This window comes from Schistocerca gregaria, chromosome 2 (assembly GCF_023897955.1).
Source record: "Schistocerca gregaria isolate iqSchGreg1 chromosome 2, iqSchGreg1.2, whole genome shotgun sequence".
Classification (NCBI taxonomy): domain Eukaryota; kingdom Metazoa; phylum Arthropoda; class Insecta; order Orthoptera; family Acrididae; genus Schistocerca; species Schistocerca gregaria.
The window spans coordinates 817,466,552-817,487,467 of NC_064921.1; the positions used below are offsets into that span (position 1 = coordinate 817,466,552).

The 20,916-nt window shown below is 44.5% G+C and overlaps 1 protein-coding gene across 3 annotated transcripts in view; it reads left to right on the forward strand.

The window, feature by feature from the left end:
- The window catches only part of LOC126335149 (probable G-protein coupled receptor 179), a 1,457,037-nt gene that overhangs the window by 247,582 nt on the left and 1,188,539 nt on the right, over positions 1-20,916 (forward strand). Inside the window, exon 1 of one of the 3 annotated variants that reach the window (XM_049998119.1) lies at positions 3,276-3,359. The exons of the other annotated variants lie outside the window; for them this stretch is intronic. The gene's annotated coding sequence lies outside the window, so the exon portion shown is untranslated. Of the gene's footprint in view, positions 1-3,275; positions 3,360-20,916 lie in introns of those variants that run through there. 3 annotated transcript variants of the gene reach the window in all.

Below are 20,916 nucleotides of genomic sequence, written 5' to 3' on the forward strand. Positions count from 1 at the left end.
GCGTGGAACAAATACATCGTCCCACTACGAAATCATCAGTAATGCCGATCTCACCTCAGATTATTTACAAAATCGAACACTCACTTATGAAGCAAGTCGATCCAGGTGCTCTAGAGGTATTGTGAGCGCCTGGAATCCGGAAGGTCGCGTGTTAGAATCCCGGAGGAACCACATACATTTTCTGTCTACCTTCAATCTAGCCTTCTCCTCTAAAAGGTGTGAGATGCCGCGAGGAATAAGTGTTTCGCATTTCACGTTAAATTGCAGATTCCCTTTTTCAGGTTGCATAACTGGGGTAGATTACGAGCACGCAAGTCGCTGAAGTAGCATCCAGATGAAAAACTTGCACTCATTGAGGCATACAAAATTATTATTGTATATGAAACAGCTTCCTATTACTTTAGAACTAATTTAATATATTAAATATTTGACTTTAAGTATGTGAAACCTTTATGGCTGAAGACGCAAAACTCTAACGATGTCTGTTTTGTTGGTTTCGGATCATTAACCGGAAGACAAATGGAAAAGTCAAAATCAAAATCGACAATAAATTAAAACATAATGCCTGATGCTTGAGTTTTATTGCATGAACGGGGAAAACCTAGTGAGCCATAAATTGTTTTCCTTTCGTTATTTTGTGTTGTGGGTCAGCAACTAAAACTTTCGAAAAGTTTTGAAGTGGTGTGTAGAGTTTGTTGGAAGTCACTGAGTCATTTTGTAATAAAACACTTGACGAATATATTCGGGGCAATTTGCGCACCATGTTTTTCTCTTCCTCAAGACATGTACACAGTTTATAACTTGAATGCTTCACTTAGTGCGTTTAACTCTTACTGCACGATTACATCTCTTCACCCCCCCCCCCCCCCCCCCCCCCCGCAGCTGTGGGTGCGTATACTCGTCCTGCTAAACCGTTCCTCAGGTGCTGTGGACGCACGTGAGCTCGCTGTTTGGATTTTCCTACAGTGCCATGGACTTCTGAATGCGTCCTGCGCCGCCGCCTTATCACAGTTGCGGACGAGTTACTTTCATATCCCTGTCAATAAAAAACTCTCGATTACATAGGAGTCTCATATGCTGTCATTTCCAGAAAAACTCATTTCGATGTCCAGAATCGTTTCGTTTATGAGATATGACAATTTTTAAAACCACATGAGCAGGGATGCGCAAGGACGTGAAATGGCGCGTCGCACTCGAGGGTCCTTCGGATATAAAACCCCAATAACTCGAGAACGATGTGATGTGTTCTTCTGGTTTCAGTTTCAAAAAAAGTTTCGATATCTTATGTACGTTTCAGTCACTGCAATGTATGAGCTGAAACCACCCATTCGCTAAGTTTACCTAATTCGTTTTTATCTCTGCAAAATCTTTATAATTTTGTACAATGTTTTACTTAATTTGATGCAGCACAGAAACAATGGCATATAATGAAAGGAAATTCAGGCCTTTATGAAGCAAAGATTTCAGACTGTAAGATGTGCAAAAATCAATTTTATTCACCTAATAGTATACTAGTGGCAAACAAGTCCACAGGGACCATCCGTCTGCTATAAAACCCAATAACTCGCAACGAAATGAGATATTGTTCTGCTCTCAATTTTAAATAAAATTTCGATGTTCGTACCTATATGTAATTCACACGCAAAGTTTATGATAAGTGTTTTTACCTCCGGAAAATCTTTAAAATTTCACACATTGTTTTGATTAATTTGGTGTGAGGGCAGTAAGTATGACGGATAACGAAAAGAAATTCAGTTCTTTATCGAGTGAAAATATCAGACTGTAAGATATACAAAAATTAAATTTTTGACGTAATAGTTTTTGAAGAAACGTATGATAAATGTTTCATGTTGGGCAGAATGCCGCTACTCAGCAGCAGGCACCAGTATATGGCGAATAGTAAAGCTATAATAAAAGCCGTCTCTGCACGGAATGCAAACACCTCGTCTGTAGCAGCGGAAAGGGTTGGGTAGACTAAGGTAACATTCCAGATTTTTAAAATCGGTCAATAATTACCTGAAAATCTGAAATTCAAATATCTGTTACCCCTGAAAGCCGTTAGATAGGCACCATACAGCTTCACACTGGTGCAGATCAAATGTTTTAGTCTTCCAGTAGAATAGATAATCCCCTGAACATGTCTGTTGATACAACAGTTGAAAGGTTTCAACATATGAGTATAATAACACTACACGCCACTCTGAATACGTTCATTTTCCGAAAACCTCATTTCGATATGCTGAAGAACACATCAAGCTAATACCGCTATATGTCTGTCATTGACAGTGGTCTCATTCCTGGGAAGAAGAGTATCCAGGAACTTTTTGAGATTTGTTATATACTGCCGAAGCCATGATGGTCCTGATTTTTCTTGGTGATTTATTCGAGATTATTGGAGTTGTTCTTCTTATTCTTGGATGACTCTTTTTGGAAGTAATAGATAAATGGTACAGATGACATTACGCCTTCCTGGCTCAACCTGCATTTCGAATGGTTCCGAAATTTCACTTTAGATTTAGCATTTGTGATGTATAATTTAAATTGATTTATCAATTTGTCATCAATATTGAAGTCACGGAGTGTGGAGAGCAGGATTTTTCTCTTTGTGCAGTCACGTGCTATTGTAAAATCCACAAAAGTGATTGAGTATTTGTGCTTTGTCTGAGTTAAGGTTAAAAATGGATTCTCAACACGACCTCGCTTTCCGGAATCCCTTCTAATATTCATCTATATGCTTATCAATTTGTTTTTTGAATCTGATTAATGTTTCACTAGAAGGGGTTTTGAAAATTACCGCGCGAGGAGAGAGAAACCCCTTTTGTTGTATCTGTTTTGTCTCCCTTCTTAGATAGTAGATGCATTACTGCGCATTTTCATTGTTCTGCAGTTCTCATGTTTCTGAGATTTTTTGAGTTACGTTGTGTCGGACTTTTTTTTAAATTCTGGACCAGCTAAATTTCACATTTCTGCTAGTATGTTATATTTCCCCCATGACTTTTGGTTTTTTAAGTTTCGAATATCTGTACGTATTCGTTTTGTATCACGATGCGATGAGATTATAGTTTTGTTTTCAGATTGTTAAAGGATTATTCTGTCTCTTGGTTCTTTACAGATGATCATATTTAAAAGTACTAGCAGAAGAAAATGTATACGAGTTCTTTTGTAAAACTTTACAATCAGTTGAAGTTATAATATTTCATATCGTGTTTTCTCTTGTATTGCAGGTAAAGATAAACATGTTCAATTACGAGTTTATTCGCAAGAAGCGAGTGATTCAGACATGTCTCTGAGTTTCTATGGTGAGGAGCAGTCTTGGTGACGAAGTTGGACAGCCCACTGCATCACTACCTCTGCACCTGGTGAGTTCCTCACTCTTTCAGTTCTTACCATTCGCCGGACGGTGTATGTTTCATACTGTGTATCACAAGTTTTGTAGTTCATATATACTCTCTAGCTTTCTCTCTACAGCTTGTTACACAGCTGTGACGGACTATTCACATACATATCTAGATGATCACATGAATATTCATTTCAGTTAAGATTCGAAAATTTAGAAGGCACCGAAGTTCAGGCTGGGCAAATTGAAGCTAATCTGGAGAATATTTCATGCACCTTAAGATATTCAACCCGACTTACATGATCTTTGCCCATGGTCGATGATGTGTCTTGGGTTGTCTATTTTAAGCTGCATGAAATACACTCCTGGAAATTGAAATAAGAACACCGTGAATTCATTGTCCCAGGAAGGGGAAACTTCATTGACAAATTCCTGGGGTCAGATACATCACATGATCACACTGACAGAACCACAGCCACATATACACAGGCAACAGAGCATGCACAATGTCGGCACTAGTACAGTGTATATCCACGTTTCGCAGCAATGCAGGCTGCTATTCTCCCATGGAGACGATCGTACAGATGCTGGATGTAGTCCTGTGGAACGGCTTGCCATGCCATTTCCACCTGGCGCCTCAGCTGGACCAGGGTTCGCACTGGACGTGCAGACCGCGTGAGACGACGCTTCATCCAGTCCCAAACATGCTCAATGGGGGACACATCCGGAGATCTTGCTGGCCAGGGTAGTTGCCTTACAACTTCTAGAGCACGATGGGTGGCACGGGATACATGCGGACGTGCATTGACCTGTTGGAACAGCAAGTTCCCTTGCCGGTCTAGGAATGGTAGAACGATGGGTTCGATGACGGTTTGGATGTACCATGCACTATTCAGCGTCCCCTCGACGATCACCAGAGGTGTACGGCCAGTGTAGGAGATAGCTCCCCACACCATGATGCCGGGTGTTGGCCCTGTGTGCCTCGGTCGTATGCAGTCCTGATTGTGGCGCTCACCTGCACGGCGCCAAACACGCATACGACCATCATTGGCACCAAGGCAGAAGCGACTCTCATCGCTGAAGACGACACGTCTCCATTCGTCCCTCCATTCACGCCTGTCGCGACACCACTGGAGGCGGGCTGCACGATGTTGGGGTGTGAGCGGAAGACGGCCTAACGGTGTGCGGGACCGTAGTCCAGCTTCATGGAGACGGTTGCGAATGGTCCTCGCCGATACCCCAGGAGCAACAGTGTCCCTAATTTGGTGGGAAATGGCGGTGCGGTCCCCTACGGCACTGCGTAGGATCCTACGGTCTTGGCGTGCATCCGTGCGTCGCTGCGGTCCGGTCCCAGGTCGACGGGCACGTGCACCTTCCGCCGACCACTGGCGACAACATCGATGTACTGTGGAGACCTCACGCCCCACGTGTTGAGCAATTCTGCGGTACGTCCACCCGGCCTCCCGCATGCCCACTATACGCCCTCGCTCAAAGTCCGTCAACTGCACATACGGTTCACGTCCACGCTGTCGCGGCATGCTACCTGTGTTAAAGACTGCGATGGAGCTGCTTATGCCACGGCAAACTGGCTGACACTGACGGCGGCGGTGCACAAATGCTGCGCAGCTAGCGCCATTCGACTTCCAACACCGCGGTTCCTGGTGTGTCCGCTGTGCCGTGCGTGTGATCATTGCTTGTACAGCCCTCTCGCAGTGTCCGGAGCAAGTATGGTGGGTCTGACACATCGCTGTCAATGTGTTCTTTTTTCCATTTCCAGGAGTGTAGTTTTCGGCCAAGGTTTACTTTGCTCAGCTTGAGCTCTTCATAGTGCTTTTCCAGCGCGTTTCTGAGCTTTGGATCTTATAGTGACGCGTTTCATGTTGATGACCGCCCTGGAAGTCTCTCGTCACGTATTCACCCACATCCGTTTCTTCGAATTACTGTAAATTGCATTACAGAGGATGCTCAGAACTGTACTTTAGTTTACGCTTCTTTCCTTTCTCTTAACGCATCGCGTGCTGTTATTAGTTTAATTTCACTTTTAGGGCCACTATTGGGGGGATTTGCAGTGGGAGGAATATTATTTACATAGTTTTCTCCTCGAAAGCTGGTTCTTGGGAATTTCTAAGGAGTTGTTCGCTAGTATCCGACGTCGTTCTTCGGGCGTCTGCCCATGGAAGTTGCCCACAGTCTATGGAGCAAACAGGCCTGTGAGCATTTGTGCTCCCCTTCTTTCTGCATGCTCGATGCCCTGTTTAGTTTGATCTGATGTTGATCCAATTCTCTTGAGAGGAACTTCTATATGACCCTACAAGAGTTTTGTAAGTTATCTATTTTGCAGATGAGCAAGGCTCTCTACCGTTACAGTGTATATTTAAGGCAAATCTGATTTGCAACCTCATAGTAGTGCTATTAGCCTCACTGTTATGCAACTGGCGTGGAACTTTTCAGATGTAGATACACGCCTACCAACCTTCGTTATGTTGCACAACTCTTTCTCGGTGTTGCGATTGTTTTACCATTAGTGTAGTGTGTAAGATGTCTGTCGCAGACGACTTTTAGTGTGAGCGTCGTACGCTCATCAGCAGGTTGACGCTGGACCGCCGCAGCCGTGTGGGGCGCGCACGCAGCGCTGCAGGGCCGGGGCCTAAGTGGATTTGCAGACGCAATTGGCCGGAAGGCTGTCACGATGCCCGCAGTAATCGAGTCAGCGCGCCGCTGTGTCCTGTCTGTATAGCAATCCACAGCTACTGTCCGGCAACGCGAGGCAACCGTCTCCTCATTCTGGACTATCGCCCTTGGCTTCAGTTCCATCTGGCCTCAGCGAGCCACACCAGGCACGTCGCGTGTTGTACCAATTACCGTAACTAAATGAAATATTCACACAATGAATTTTAGCTTACGTAACACAGGACCATGAACTGTCACAGTTTTTCAGTCCTATGTGAACCGCCATTAAAAAGGCAACACCTTCAAGGCCGCGCGCAACAAATGTCAGATTGGTGTGAACTATACTACACGCTCGAATATTTAAACTATTAGTATCGAATGACTTGCAGTATCATACACTACACCATCATTAGTGGCACAGTGCCACAGAAAACATGGGCATAAGACCTCAAAATAACATCAGAAAAGGTAACGGGGATGAACGAAGAAGGGTATTTCGTTGTTGAGGATTTCCATCGCTGAGTGATGATGTAGATGTTAAAGTGAAACCACTGCCAATGGCCATACAGTACAAAGAGCAATGGAGGCCTCGACATTTGTCAGAGGAGATCCTACTTGAGGAGTACCTTGCGTTTAAGGGAACTATAGCTGACGAAAACATTGAACAAACCAGTAATCAACTACATCAACACAAGCACCCACCCACCCACCCACCAACTCCCTCATCCCCACACGCACACACAGTAAAATTTACATATTAGAGTCGGAAGGATTAATCATAAACGCACTACCAAAGACAGTTTTCAAAGACAATGCCGATACCTCAGAAATAAATAAAACTACTTACCATAAATTGCGTGTTGTATCACACTTTGGACCATAATAAATCTCCAAAAATTAAATACTGCCTCATGTAAACTGTTTGTGCAACTGATAAAAATTCATGCGTATTATAATATATGCAAGGATTACACGAAAATTCGATTTCACACAGCTTGCAAGCACAGTGAGGTATCAAATAGCCTATCGCCTGACCCAAGGCACTGAGTACATATTACATTTACTTCCAAATACTATACATCCTGTCTCTGGCCAATTTTAACCGCCTTCCATTTTCAGACTAATGAGGTAGTTCTTATGATCTACTGTAATTTACCCTTGTCAAATCCCAAATATAGGTTTCAATCCTCTCCTTTTCTGCCGAACTGAAATCCTGCTATCTGTAATAGGCAACCTGCAGACGGGTCTTGGAAGCGTGGTCCGGGTTATGGGATACGAGTTTAGTAATATATTAGGATGTGGTGAAGAGTAATACCGCCGAAATTATGTGAAAACTCTTAAAACTATTTAAAGGAAACAAACGTTACTAACCTTCTACATCTTTGTTCTTCATGTTTATCTGTTTATTTCTCAACAATGACACTGTTGCTACGAGCACATTTCTCCCAGCAAGATATCAGTTCGTTGATATCGTCACGGTAAAATGTTTGACTTCGTTGACGGAGCCAAAACCTCATCTGTGCTTGCACCATTTTGTCGCTGTCACTATCAAAGAATTCTATAAGTTTTGGAAGCAGACGAAAACCGGATGGGACCAAGTCGGGGCTGTGTGCAAGATAGCCGGTGACAGTGACCCCAAGCCATCGGGTTGCTACAGATGTCGCATCGGTAGTGTATGGTCTGGGATTGAAGAAGAAGCTGCTCCATTTGTGAAAAAACTCTCCGAATTGGAAACTAGATTACATCAAGCTGTTTCCATGCAGTAACATAGTTACGTTACAGACCGGTCTGTTAAATGCTACAATCGGTTGCCATCTAGTAGCAGAGGGTTGCAAAACTGTAGACGTTAAGAATAACGATATAGAATGTGAATAAGGCTGGTTTTATTTAAAAAGCTTTAAGAGTTTTCAAATAAAAATTCGGAGGGATTTGCTTTTAGCAAGTCCTCGTAGATAACAATGCTCACGACTCTGCAGACGGCGGAAGCAGATGGTGCTCCCGGCGTGTGCCCTCTGGCGAAACAAATATTCGCATGGTCACATTCAGTCACTTGGCTGGCATCTGTTGAAACCCTTGACACCGTGCCATTTTCTACAATGTTTAAGTATTGTGTTTAAGGAAATTGTAGCTAACGAAAATATTGAAAAAACTAGTACTCAATTACATCACCACAAGCACCGACCCATCAACCCCCCCCCCCCCCTCGCCCCACACACAATCAACTTACATTGTAGAGATGGAAGGAATAAAGTGCTTTATTACAAAGACTACGGACTGATTTTTGCTCTTAGACACCCCGTGCTTTGTCTTTGACTTTGTCTGTAGCCAGCCGTTCGCTACGTGAGCTTAACCGGAACTGCCACTTGTTCCATCAGTCACGTAGTAACATAGAGCGACAGTCATAACAAACTTTTTCAGCCTTCACCAGCTACGATACTAAAGTCTTGACGAGGCCATTGCTGATATAAAACGAGAACATCCTAAGATTTTCCGATACTTTACACTGAGGTGTCAAAGCTCATGAGGAGATCTCCTAATATTGTGTCATACCTGCTTTTGCCCGGCGTAGTCCAGCAACTTTCGTTGCATGGACTCAACAAGTCGTTCGAAGCCCCCTGCAGAAATATTGTGCCATCCAGCCTCTATAGCCGTCCATAATTTAGAAATTGTTTCCAGTGCAGGATTTTGTGCACCAACGTACCTCTCGATTATGTCTCACATATGTTCGATGGGATTCCAGTCGGGTAATCTGAGTGGCCAAATCATTGCTCGAACTGTCCAGAATGTTCTTCAAACGAATCGAGAACAATTTTGGGACCTACGACATGGGTTATTATGATCCAAAAAAATTCCATCGTTGTTTGGGAACATGGAGTACATGAATGCCTGAAAATGGCCTCCGTTGTTTCAGATGGACCAGAGGCTCCAGTCTACTTTATGTAAACACAGTCCTCAACATTATGAAGCCATTACCAGCTTTCACAGTGCCTTCTTGACAGGACCATGGCTTCGTGGGGTCTGCGCCAGCATCAGCATCAGCTCTTACCAACTGAAATCGGGACTCCTCTGACCAGACCACGGTTGCCAGAATTCTAGAGTTGAACCGATATGGTCACGAGCCAAGCAGATGTGCTGTTAGCAAAGTCACTCACGTTGGTCGTCTGCTGTCGTACCCTCTGACACAACATTTCGCAACACAGTCGTAACGGACACGTTCGCCGTACATCTCACTTTGATTTCTGCGGATATTTCACTCAGTGTTGGTTGTTTGTTAGCACTGAGAACTCTATGCAAACGCCATAACTCTCGGTCGTTAGTGAAGGCGTCGACTTCTGCTTTGTCCAGGGTGAGAGATAATGTACGAAATTTTGTATTCTCGGTATGCTCTTCACATTATGGATTGCGGAATATTGAATCCCAAACGATTTACGAAGTGAGATGTCCCATGCTGCTACACTCCTAGAAATTGAAATAAGAACACCGTGAATTTATTGTCCCAGGAAGGGGAAAGTTTATTGACACATTCCTGGGGTCAGATACATCACATGATCACACTGACAGAACCACAGGCACATAGAAACAGGCAACAGAGCATGCACAATGTCGGCACTAGTACAGTGTATATCCACCTTTCGCAGCAATCCAGGCTGATATTCTCCCATGGAGACGATCGTAGAGATGCTGGATGTAGTCCTGTGTAACGGCTTGCCATGCCATTTCCACCTGGCGCCTCAGTTGGACCAGCGTTCGTGCTGGACGTGCAGACCGCGTGAGACGACGCTTCATCCAGTCCCAAACATGCTCAATGGGGGACAGATCCGGAGATCTTGCTGGCCAGGGTAGTTGACTTACACCTTCTAGAGCACGTTGGGTGGCACGGGATACATGCGGACGTGCATTGTCCTGTTGGAACAGCAAGTTCCCTTGCCGGTCTAGGAATAGTAGAACGATGGGTTCGATTCGATGACGGTTTGGATGTACCGTGCACTATTCAGTGTCCCCTCGACGATCACCAGAGGTGTACGGCCAGTGTAGGAGATATCTCCCCACACCATGATGCCGGGTGTTGGCCCTGTGTGCCTCGGTCGTATGCAGTCCTGATTGTGGCGCTGACCTGCACGGCGCCAAACACGCATACGACCATCATTGGCACCAAGGCAGAAGCGACTCTCATCGCTGAAGACGACAAGTCTTCATTCGTCCCTCCATTCACGCCAGTCGCGACACCACTGGAGGCGGGCTGCGCGATTTTGGGGCGTGACCGGAAGACGGCCTAACGGTGTGCGGGACCGTAGCCCAGCTTCATGGAGACGGTTGCGAATGGTCCTCGCCGATACCCCAGGAGCAACAGTGTCCCTAATTTGCTGGGAAGTGGCGGTGCGGTCCCCTACGGCACTGCGTAGGATCCTACGGTCTTGGCGTGCATCCGTGCGTCGCTGCGGTCCGGTCCCAGGTCGACGGGCACGTGCACCTTCCGCCGACCACTGGCGACAACATCGATGTACTGTGGGACCTCACGCCCCACGTGTTGAGCAATTCGGCGGTACGTCCACCCGGCCTCCCGCATGCCCACTATACGCCCTCGCTCAAAGTCCGTCAGCTGCACATACGGTTCACGTCCACGCTGTCGCGGCATGCTACGAGTGTTAAAGACTGCGATGGAGCTCCGTATGCCACGGCAAACTGGCTGACACTGACGCACAAATGCTGCGCAGCTAGCGCCATTCGACGGCGAACACCGCGGTTCCTGGTGTGTCCGCTGTGCCGTGCGTGTGATCATTGCTTGTACAGCCGTCTCGCAGTGTCCGGAGCAAGTATGGTGGGTCTGACACACCGGTGTCAATGTGTTCTTTTTTCCATTTCCAGGAGTGTATCTCCAGCTACCATTCCACGTTCACAGTCTGTTTCCCGTCGTTGGACATAACCAACTCGGACACTTTTCACATGAATCAACTGAGTACAAATGAAAGCTCCAACAATGCACTGCCCTTTTATACTTATACCGTGGGACCGCTATGGTCGCAGGTCGAATCTTGCCTCGGGCATGGATGTGTGTGATGTCCTTAGGTTTGTTAGGTTTAAGTAGTTCTATGTTCTAGGGGACTGATGACCACATCTGTGGAGTCCAATAGTGCTCAGAGCCATTTGAACCATTTGATAAACACTGTGTCCCAATGTTACACCTTTCTTTCTGTACACCAAGACGTCTAGAAACGGAAACTTTCCATCCCTTTCAACCTCCATCGTGAACTTCATGCTGGGATGAAGGTAATTAAATTGATCTAGGAAGCGGCTAAGATCATCCCTCCCGTGTGGACACGCTATGAACGTATCGCCAACGTACCTCCAAAAACAAGTAGGGTTTTATAAACGCCGTCCTCAGCGCCGTGCGCTCAGAATCGCCCACAGCCAGTCCGTCACTTTGTTCAACAAAATTCGGCATCGAATGAAACGTACATCGACGTCAGCACATGGCGACGAAGATCAGTAGTTTCCTCGTCCAGTTTTTCACTTATTAACTTCAAGGATTCTTCAAGAGGAAGCTGGATAAAAAGCGACACTACATCAAATCTAACAAGCAAATCCGTGGGAATAAGATAAAATGGTTCCAATGGCTCTGAGCACTATGGGTCTTAACATCTCATGTCATCGGTCCCCTAGAACTTAGAACTACTTAAACCTAACTAACCTAAGGATATCACACACATCCACACCCGAGGCAGGATTCGAACCTGCTGTGTAAAAATCATAGAATTTGAAATATGATATTCCCATTTCCTGACGCGGTAGCCAAAAACAGACGCTAAATCATGTCTGGTTTCAGACTCCAGAAGAATATTATTATTTACTACGCCGGAAGAACCTAAGCAGTCCACAAGCTTATTACTTGTCCATTAGTACCATCTAAAGAGCTGTGGGCGTATGGAATATTATCTCAGCTATTCAACTGGATTCGCGTTTTACTCTCAGGAAGGTAACAGGAAGCAGTAACTGAGAGAAACTCATATAATGAACTCACGACCGGCGTTACTCGGCGGAAGCTAATAAGCACCTTGAGGTTACTGGTCAATATAAATGGCTTATGACTGCGGAAAGAAGATGTTTTTTAATTGTGAAGCTCTTGACTCACAAAGGCAATTCGTATAGACTGAAGTACTGATTTCGTTGAAATTTCATATTGATGGGAAAAACACGACACCTAAATTAGCTTTCAGTCTCACACTCGATAGCTTACTAGAAATTCAACAAACAGTTTATGTTTCTAGTATTGGTTTTAGTGAGCACGAGAGCCTTCGAGAGTGGGAGTGGTAAGGTTTGTAAAAGAGATTTGTAGACTCGGGGCGAAGTCCCATCATCATCGCGACAACTGTTATTGTTAAATATATTTTCATGAAGTAATTAATGTTTCAATATTATAAATAGAGTTGTTTCATGCGGAATAATATGTGTGTATTAACAACATTAGCATTTTTACTCAAGAGTTGATATTAGTTGCATTTTCCCTTTTATACTGAAATTAACTTAATTTCGCATCATAACAATTCTAAATTTCATTATTCTGTAATGTTAACCTAATTTTTGCTTATGCCCACTGCTTATAAGAAAAGATTGTTTGAAACTGATTGTAATAATGAAAGACGCTCCAACGTTTTTGCACCAAGGGCAACCAACGATTGACACTGGTCTCCACTGGCACATCTGTAGCATCGGGACTGATCAGTGAGACTGAGAAAGCGTGGTTCGACTATCAACTTTGACGTAAATCAACGAGCATCCAACACGTCGTAACAATTGGCTCGAAGAGCTTGTTAGGAACCAGTGCATGGATTGTGATGCTACGTGGTTTTTATTATGGCAATAAACTTTTATAGACAAAAAAGTTTTATCGTTACGGGGAATAGACTGTAACTCACGCCTGCAAATCGTAAATAGGGTACCTTCAGCATTTTCTGGAATAACCGAATGGTCGTTCGATCCTAGACATTATGAAGTGAGGTAAAAAAGAGAACTATGTTTTCTTCTGAAAAAATAAAGTGTCGTAAAAAAGGTCGAAATTTACTCATTTATGCATTTATTTCACCTGCCGAGATCAGAACTTTCAGGCTTTCTCTTACACTTAACCAGATACCCTCAGCGAGTAAACATTAAAATCTGTGTCGTACATGATCAATATGTAATAATAATCGCTACTCCCACGCACATCCCCAAGTGACACGAAACCTGACGCCGATCCACTGACACAAAAAGAAAACTGACACCACGTCACAAAACTCAAGAAGGGAAAAACATCAGGAGAAAATGAAATCACCGCAGAATTACTGAAAAATCTCGGAACACGATCAGTACAGGAAATCACAGAGATCATTCAGGACATATGACGAAGTGAAGGACTCCCAGACGACTGGAAATGCTCACTCATCCGCCCACTTCACAAAAATGGAGACAAAACTGACGTGAATTACTACAGAGTAATCTACCTCTTTTCCGTTCCTTACAAAGTCCTCTCCCGCTTGCCTCTTACAACGCTCACGAGAACAGCTCGAACCCCTAATAGGTGAGTATCGAGTGGGTTTCAGACCACGCAGATCAGGCACCGAACAAATTTTCAACCTGAAGTCTACACTGAAATTTCGAACTACGCGAAATCTCCCAACCATGTGCACATTTGTCGACTTCAAGAAAACTTACGACTCCATCGACCGACACTCCCTGTTTAATATATTCAAAGAAAACAATCTGGATCCAAAAACACAACGGCTCATTCAACAAACCCTAACAGACACAACTTCCAAAATCAAATCGTCGGAGAAGTCTCACAAACTTTTTCGATCAAGACTGGCGTCCGGCACGACAATGCCTCACCCCGCTAGTTTTCAACACAGTGTTAGACAAATTCATCAAAGAATGTGCACAAGAACTGAAAAATCGAGCCGGCCAGGGTGTCCGAGCGGTTCTAGGCGCTACAGTCTGGAACCGAGGGATCTCTACGGCAGATGGTTCGAATTCTGCCTCGGGCATGGATGTGTATGATGTCCTTAGGTTAGTTAGGTTTAAGTAGTTCTAAGTTCTAGGGGACTGATGACCTCAGAAGTTAAGTCCCATTGTGTTCACAGCCATTTTTTTGAAAAATCGAAAGATCTGGAGACCCATCAGGCAAGGAAAAGAAAAGGGTAACATCGACGTCACAAGCCTAGCCTCCGCTGATGACGTAGCGATCCTTTCTGGCGATGAACAAATAGAATGTTTGATTGCAAATTTATTTTTCTAAAATCGAATTCATTGCTACAAAACACATCGAAGCACAAAATTTAATCGCAAAATATGGCACAGTAAACAAGGTTAACCACTTCAAGTACTTAGGAGAAATTATTGAACTTACAGGTACAGAAAGATTAGCGCAAAAACATATGAGAACTCAAAATGCGGAAAGCATATGGGAAAGTTGCGAGCATCTACGAGTACAATAAACAAAGTCCAAACACATCAGCACAAAAATTCGACTCTACACGACTGTTATCAAACCTGAAACACTCTACGCCAGTGAGACTCTAAACCTAAATTACAAAGGAGACCTCGAAAATCAAAAAGTCTGAAAGTAAAATCATCGGAAAAATCCTTGCCCAAAGATCATAGGCGAAGGATACGCAGTCACAGAAAAATATTCCAACATCGAAACCTGTTTCTGGAAAGGACGACTGAAATTCTACGGACACATCATAGGGCTAGATGACAACAGACTAAAAACGAAAATTTTTACGCACTTACCGAAATTAAAACCGACAACAGTCTGGATAAAACAGGTACAAATTGATCTAAAAAATGCCAAAATCTCACCGATAGACATCGAAGATCGAAACGTCTTGACACATAAGGTCTACAGCTGGGAAATTTTCTCAGAAGAGAAACCCAAGGTATCTAGAAGAAAGTGGCAGATGATCGTCTAGCTAAGCGTAGCGAGACGACGAAACAGTTCTGGATGAACAAGAAAAATAACACCCCACAGGTCATAATTTGCTTTATGTGATCCTCTATGGGTCTAAAAAATGTAAATGAATAAATAATAGCTATAAGTGGAATTTAAGAAATATCAGTCTCATTAACATCAAGAAATTGTCTTATTATTTTCTTGTAGTATGTGAGAAGTGACATCAAACAGAAACATCATGGAGAAGAAGTTGAACGAAAAATGATAGGTTAAGAGGTTCTACGTTGGAGAGAAAGAAAACCGCCGCACATACCCAAAGAGGAGAGGTACGCCAACTGTAACAAATAAAGCTTCGTCCTGAATACAGAAAGGTTTTTAACGTTTTTAATATGTTTTCTTTGATAAGACGCAGGTTACTCGTTTATTCGTTTCCCAGTCGTGTGGCTGGAACCCTGAAGGGGCTGGAGAAAAAATTAAGCGTGTTAAAAAGAGTAGTCAGTTTACTAGACAAACCCGATTTGATATTGAAGTTACGGATTGATGAAAAATATTTTATGTATAGTTAGAGGTACCGAGTACATCAGCAACTATGTATTCTATGAAGAAAACAGACCGTGTGAAAATCACGCCACGTATGCAGTCGCGTCCAACGTAAGTGTGGTACGTAGTGCGGAACTTCTTCGATATGTTTGGCCGATAATTTCTGCAGCTGCCTTGTCGGTCCCATCGGTACAATGATTAGCTGAGTTCCTTATATAGTGATCTGAAACCGCGCGCGTAACCTCTCTTATACAATTTGTCTGCACAGTTGCCATGTTATCTACCTAGCAGTCGAAGCTCTCTTTATGTGATGTAATTTCATTTCTGAGTTATTCCTAATACTCGCTGCGCCCTACATCCGCACATCCGCGTTAATGTTCGACCAGGTTGCAGAAAAGCGAATTATTCGTGACTGCTCCGGAGCAGAGTCAAAGAGGAATTACTACAGTGGGTTTGACACATGTGTTAGATGGCGGAATTCAGTGCATTGGAATAACGAAGCCTTTTGATACCCAAATATTCGCAGGCGTCTTTTAAATTCGTTGCACGGGAATTTTTTTGTTTGTTTGGTGAATTCAGAGAGCATACAATGGGACGTCGCAGAATTGCCGGCGAGTAACTGCAATGGCTGCCAGCGCGCAAAACGTCACCCGAGGGAATACCACCGCGTTTCATTGTAACAGTATCAATGTGTTGCGATGTGACTCTCTGAAAATTTTTGCCGATGGTTCTTTGACCACGGCGGCACTCAAAGTGAACGAGCACTGGTCGTCAATAATTCGCACCAGCGATAGAACGGCCAGCGCCGAACAAGGGAGAAAACTGTGATGTCAATGGGCAGATGGGACGACAGCGTGTGCTCAAGTTTTCCACGCATCCATAGAGCGTCTGATGCATAAAATTGGTCGCAGTTCGCCAACTTGTGAAATGGTAGTTATCGAGAGAGGTATTTTAAAGAGAGCTCCTTCTTAATCGGCCTACTGGATTTCGAAATAATTGACCGTGATGCCTAATGAAATTTTACAGTCAGTAAGGCTATCGTTATCGAAGGAAAATAATACCGGTTAGTAGGAGGAGAGTGCACAACAGACTCTTCTAAAGGAAGAATCTATTGTAAACCTTAATCTAAATACTGCTGATAATTGTGAAATGGGCGGAATATAGTGCAATCGCTCACGAACCACACAGAGGGGAAAAGGGTACCATGTAATATTTACTACAAAATTACTGAAAACACAAAGACAACACTGACTGGCTAAAAAGGGGATAACTCAACGGTCGACAGAACGCTAGGGCAATGAAACTCCACAATCTTAAGAAAGGTAATGGCAAAGAAATTTAAGCAAATAATCACTGGCTTGGCAACAGAAGGTTGTCACGCTTTTGCACAGCACAACTGTTCACGAGAAAATAAGTGAATCAGAAGGCACTGAGTTTGCAACTGCTTGCTCTGAAATACTTTATTCTGTAAGTAAACTTAAATGGTGTTACCGGTTAAATAAATGACTGACTTAAATAAACTTGTTATATAAAAAAATGACTGAGTGTAACGTAATGCAACATTTAGAAAAGGCAAGCAATTTACTTCTGGTTATTCAAAGGCTGAATTTAATTTAATTTAAGCAAATTAGAAACTGATTTAGTATTAAAATATCAACAATAAAACACATACCGAGCCAGGAGAAGTCGCTTCCTAAGCTTAATACAGAATAAGTAAAATTGCACACTCTTAATTTGTGCTGTTTCTTAAGTTATTAGTTTTGTCAGTGAAGTGTTACGTTACTTTAAGTGAGTGAAGTTAATACTAAAATTTGTAAATTGCTTTAGCCTCTCCTATGGAATACAAGAATGACCAGTTAGTGAGGCAGAAAATTTAGACTGAAACTGGTCATTAGTAAACACACAAAACTGGCAGTAAGTAGTTAATCAATTTTCATATTCTTAATGTAAGGAAACGACACCCTTCCTGATAATAATATCTGAGGATAACGGCCACACAGATGCCATACAAGTTGGAACTACTGCAAGCTATTATTCAAGTTAGTCATAGTTTGAGAAAGAAATATAATTAGATAAAACCTTTACATTCATATATCTGTCAGTTAAAAGTCTTAACATTTTGTAGCTGTGCGGATGACGAAGAATGTAACCGACGACAATGGTGAGCTGCCGTTGTTGCTGCTGCTGCTGTTTGAGAACCCCGAGTCGTCCTCAGAGCAACGGTTAATTAAGGGACAGGCAATAGTTAGAACTGCAGTTTCATCCGTCTATCCACTCCTGCCGTGCTTTCAATACTCGAGGGTTAACGAATCAGGCGTGTCTACACCAGTGTGAGCATAGCTGCACACTGCACAGCGGGAGCGCCCAACAAACACTTCTGCACTCCTTCATCACTCAAGCCGCCTGCTTCCTCTCTGCTTGCAACGCAACAGAGAGTCTCCATACGCAAAGATAAACAGTGGCGCAGCTACCACCATTTCCTCATTGCTATCGATATGTTGAACTAAAGTTTTATTGGCTATTACCCAGCAATTTACAATATTTTTATTAAATTACCATCATTTATATAAAGACAAAAACATATACCCTATTACATTGATTAGTTATTGTAGTGGCACCACCATTTAGGATAGGGAAAATCGAAAATGGTTCAAATGGCTCTGAGCACTATGGGACTTAACTTCTTAGGTTATCAGTCCCCTAGAACTTAGAGCTTCTTAAACCTAACTAACGTAAGGACATCACACACTTCCATGCCCGCGGCAGGATTCGAACTCGCGACTCTAGCGGTTCCAGACTGTAGCGCCTAGAACCGCTCGGCCACCAAAGCTGGCAGCTAAAGTTGGTTTTGTGCGATATTCGGAGCAGGAGTTACAGCTAGGTGTGTGCTGGATTGCTGTAAGTTATGCATACCAGCGGTTGCGAAGGCAAATAGAGGCCACAGGGGCGTAGAACTACCGGAGAGGGCGCACACAGCAGTTTTGCACGGCGCAAGTCGCAGGTAGAAGAGAGACACTGGAGAGCCTAGCCTGTTAGGCGTACGTGACTTGGAGCAGCGCGTTAAAAAAAAAAAAAAAAAAAAAAAAAAAAAAAAAAAAAAAAAAAAAAAACAGAGGCACACAGCCGAGTATAAATTGGTGTTGTTTCCTAATGAGATCCATTCAAGTGGCAGCTCTCCTGGACAGTGGGGCGTGTCACACCGCCAGGCTACACGCAGCAACAGTGGGGCGACAGTGCCCCAGCCCACAGTGGGTCGCTGGTTCGACCCTCTTAGGCCAACGCAAGGTCCGCAGCCAGCCAGCGGCTGACCTCTCTTCAGCTCGCTTCCGCGGCAGTCTTCTCGGCTCCCGACACACGCTGGAGATTTCTGAGGCTAGGGCCGCAGGTTTGGACGCCAGATCGTGGGCGGATGTTGCCGCCATGTTCTTAGCTTTACCAGTGGGGAAGAAGCTGCAGCGAGGCGAGCCTATGGCTCCTTGGTGGAGCAGCGTGGCTCACAAAAATGGCTCTGAGCACTATGGGACTTAACTGCTGTGGTCATCAGTCCCCTAGAACTTAGAACTTCTTAAACCTAACTAATCTAAGGACATCACACACATCCATGCCCGAGGCAGGATTCGAACCTGCGACCGCAGCAGTCGCGCGGTTCCGGACTGAGCGCCTTAACCGCTAGACCACCGCGGCCGGCAGCGTGGCTTACACTGAGCAGTGCTGAGTCGCCTGCTGGTGCAGCCATCCTGACGTAATCGGAGATCTGCAGCTGGCGAACAAGGCCGGCACGACAAAGCATTGCGTTGCACAGGCCGCTGGGGTGCTACCTCAGTATTGCGGGGCCTGTGACGCAGACCGTGGTGAACGGAGCTCTGTAGAGGAAACGAATAAATCATTTGGAAAGTTCTCACTGAGTTTTAATACGGTACCTCGTGATACCCAACGACTACATTTGGTGTCTTCACGTCACATTTGGCGTGCGATAGCACAACATTATTAAATATACACACATCAAAAAAAGTTTTGCCTCTCTTCAGTTCCGAGAGTTACGGAACCTGCACATAGAATTGGACTAGAGATCAACACAAACATCATCTCTGCCCTTTTTATTGCTCATGAAAACCACACATTGCATGTTGTGCCACCATACAGCGAGATCTTCAGAGGTGATGGTCCAGATTCTTGTACCTCTAGTACCCATATGCACGTCCGCGTGCTTTGATGCATGCCTGTATTCGTTGTGGCATACTATCCACAAGTTCATCAAGACAGTGTTGGTCCAGTTTTGTCCCACTTCTCAATGGCGATTCGGCATAGATCCCTTAGAGTGGATGGTGGGTTACGTCGTTTATAACAGCCCTGTTCAATCTATCCCAGACACAGGTTAATGTCTAGAGAATATGCTGGCCACTCTAGTCGAGCGATGTCTTTGTCCTGAAGGAAGGCATCAACAAGATGAGCACGATGGGGGCGCTTATTGTCAATCACGATTGCCCTCGCCAATATACTGTCGATATGACTGCACTGACAGTCGGAGGATGGCATTCAATATCGTACAGCCCTTATCGCGCCTCCCATGACCACTAGCGGCGTACATCGGCCCCATATAATGCCACCCCAGAACATCAGGGAACCTCCACCTTGCTGCACTTGCTGGACAGTCAGTCTAAGGCGTTCACACTGACTGGGTTGCCCCCAAATACGTCTCCAACGATTGTCTGGTAGAAGGCAGATGCGAGACTCGTCGGTGAAGAGAACGTGATGCCAGTCTTGAGCGGTCCATTCGGCATGTTGTTGGACCCATATGTACCGTGCTGCATGGTGTCGTGGTTGCAAAGATGGACCTCGCCAAGGACGTCAGTAGTACAGTTGCAGCCTATTTTGAGTCGTAAAACGACGTCCTGTGGATGCAGAATAAGCACTGTTCAACAAGGTGGCGTTGCTGTCACGTTTTCTCGAAGCCATAATCCTTAGGCAGCGGTCATCCACTGCAGTAGTAGCCCTTAGGCGGCCTGAACAAGTCATCTCATCGATATTTCCTGTCTCTCTGTATTTCCTCCATGTGCAAACAACGTCACTTCGGTTCACTCCGAGACGCCTGGTCGCTTCCCTTGTTGGACGTCGGGAGTAAAGTTGCGGATCATGCAGCCTATTGTGCACAGTTTGAATCGTAACACTACGTCCTGTGGATGCAGCAAAAGCATTGTTCAAAATGGTGGCGCTGCTGTCAGGATTCCACTGAGCCATAATCCTTAGGTAGCGGTTATCTACTGCAGTAGTAGCCCTTAGGCGGCCTGAGCGAGGCATCTCATTGACACTTCCTGTCTCTCTGTATTTCTTCCATGTGCAAACAATATCGCTTTGGTTCACTACGAGACGCCTCCCTTGTTGAGAGCCCTTCCTGGCACAAAGTAACAACGCGGACGGGATCGAACCGCGATACTGACCGTCT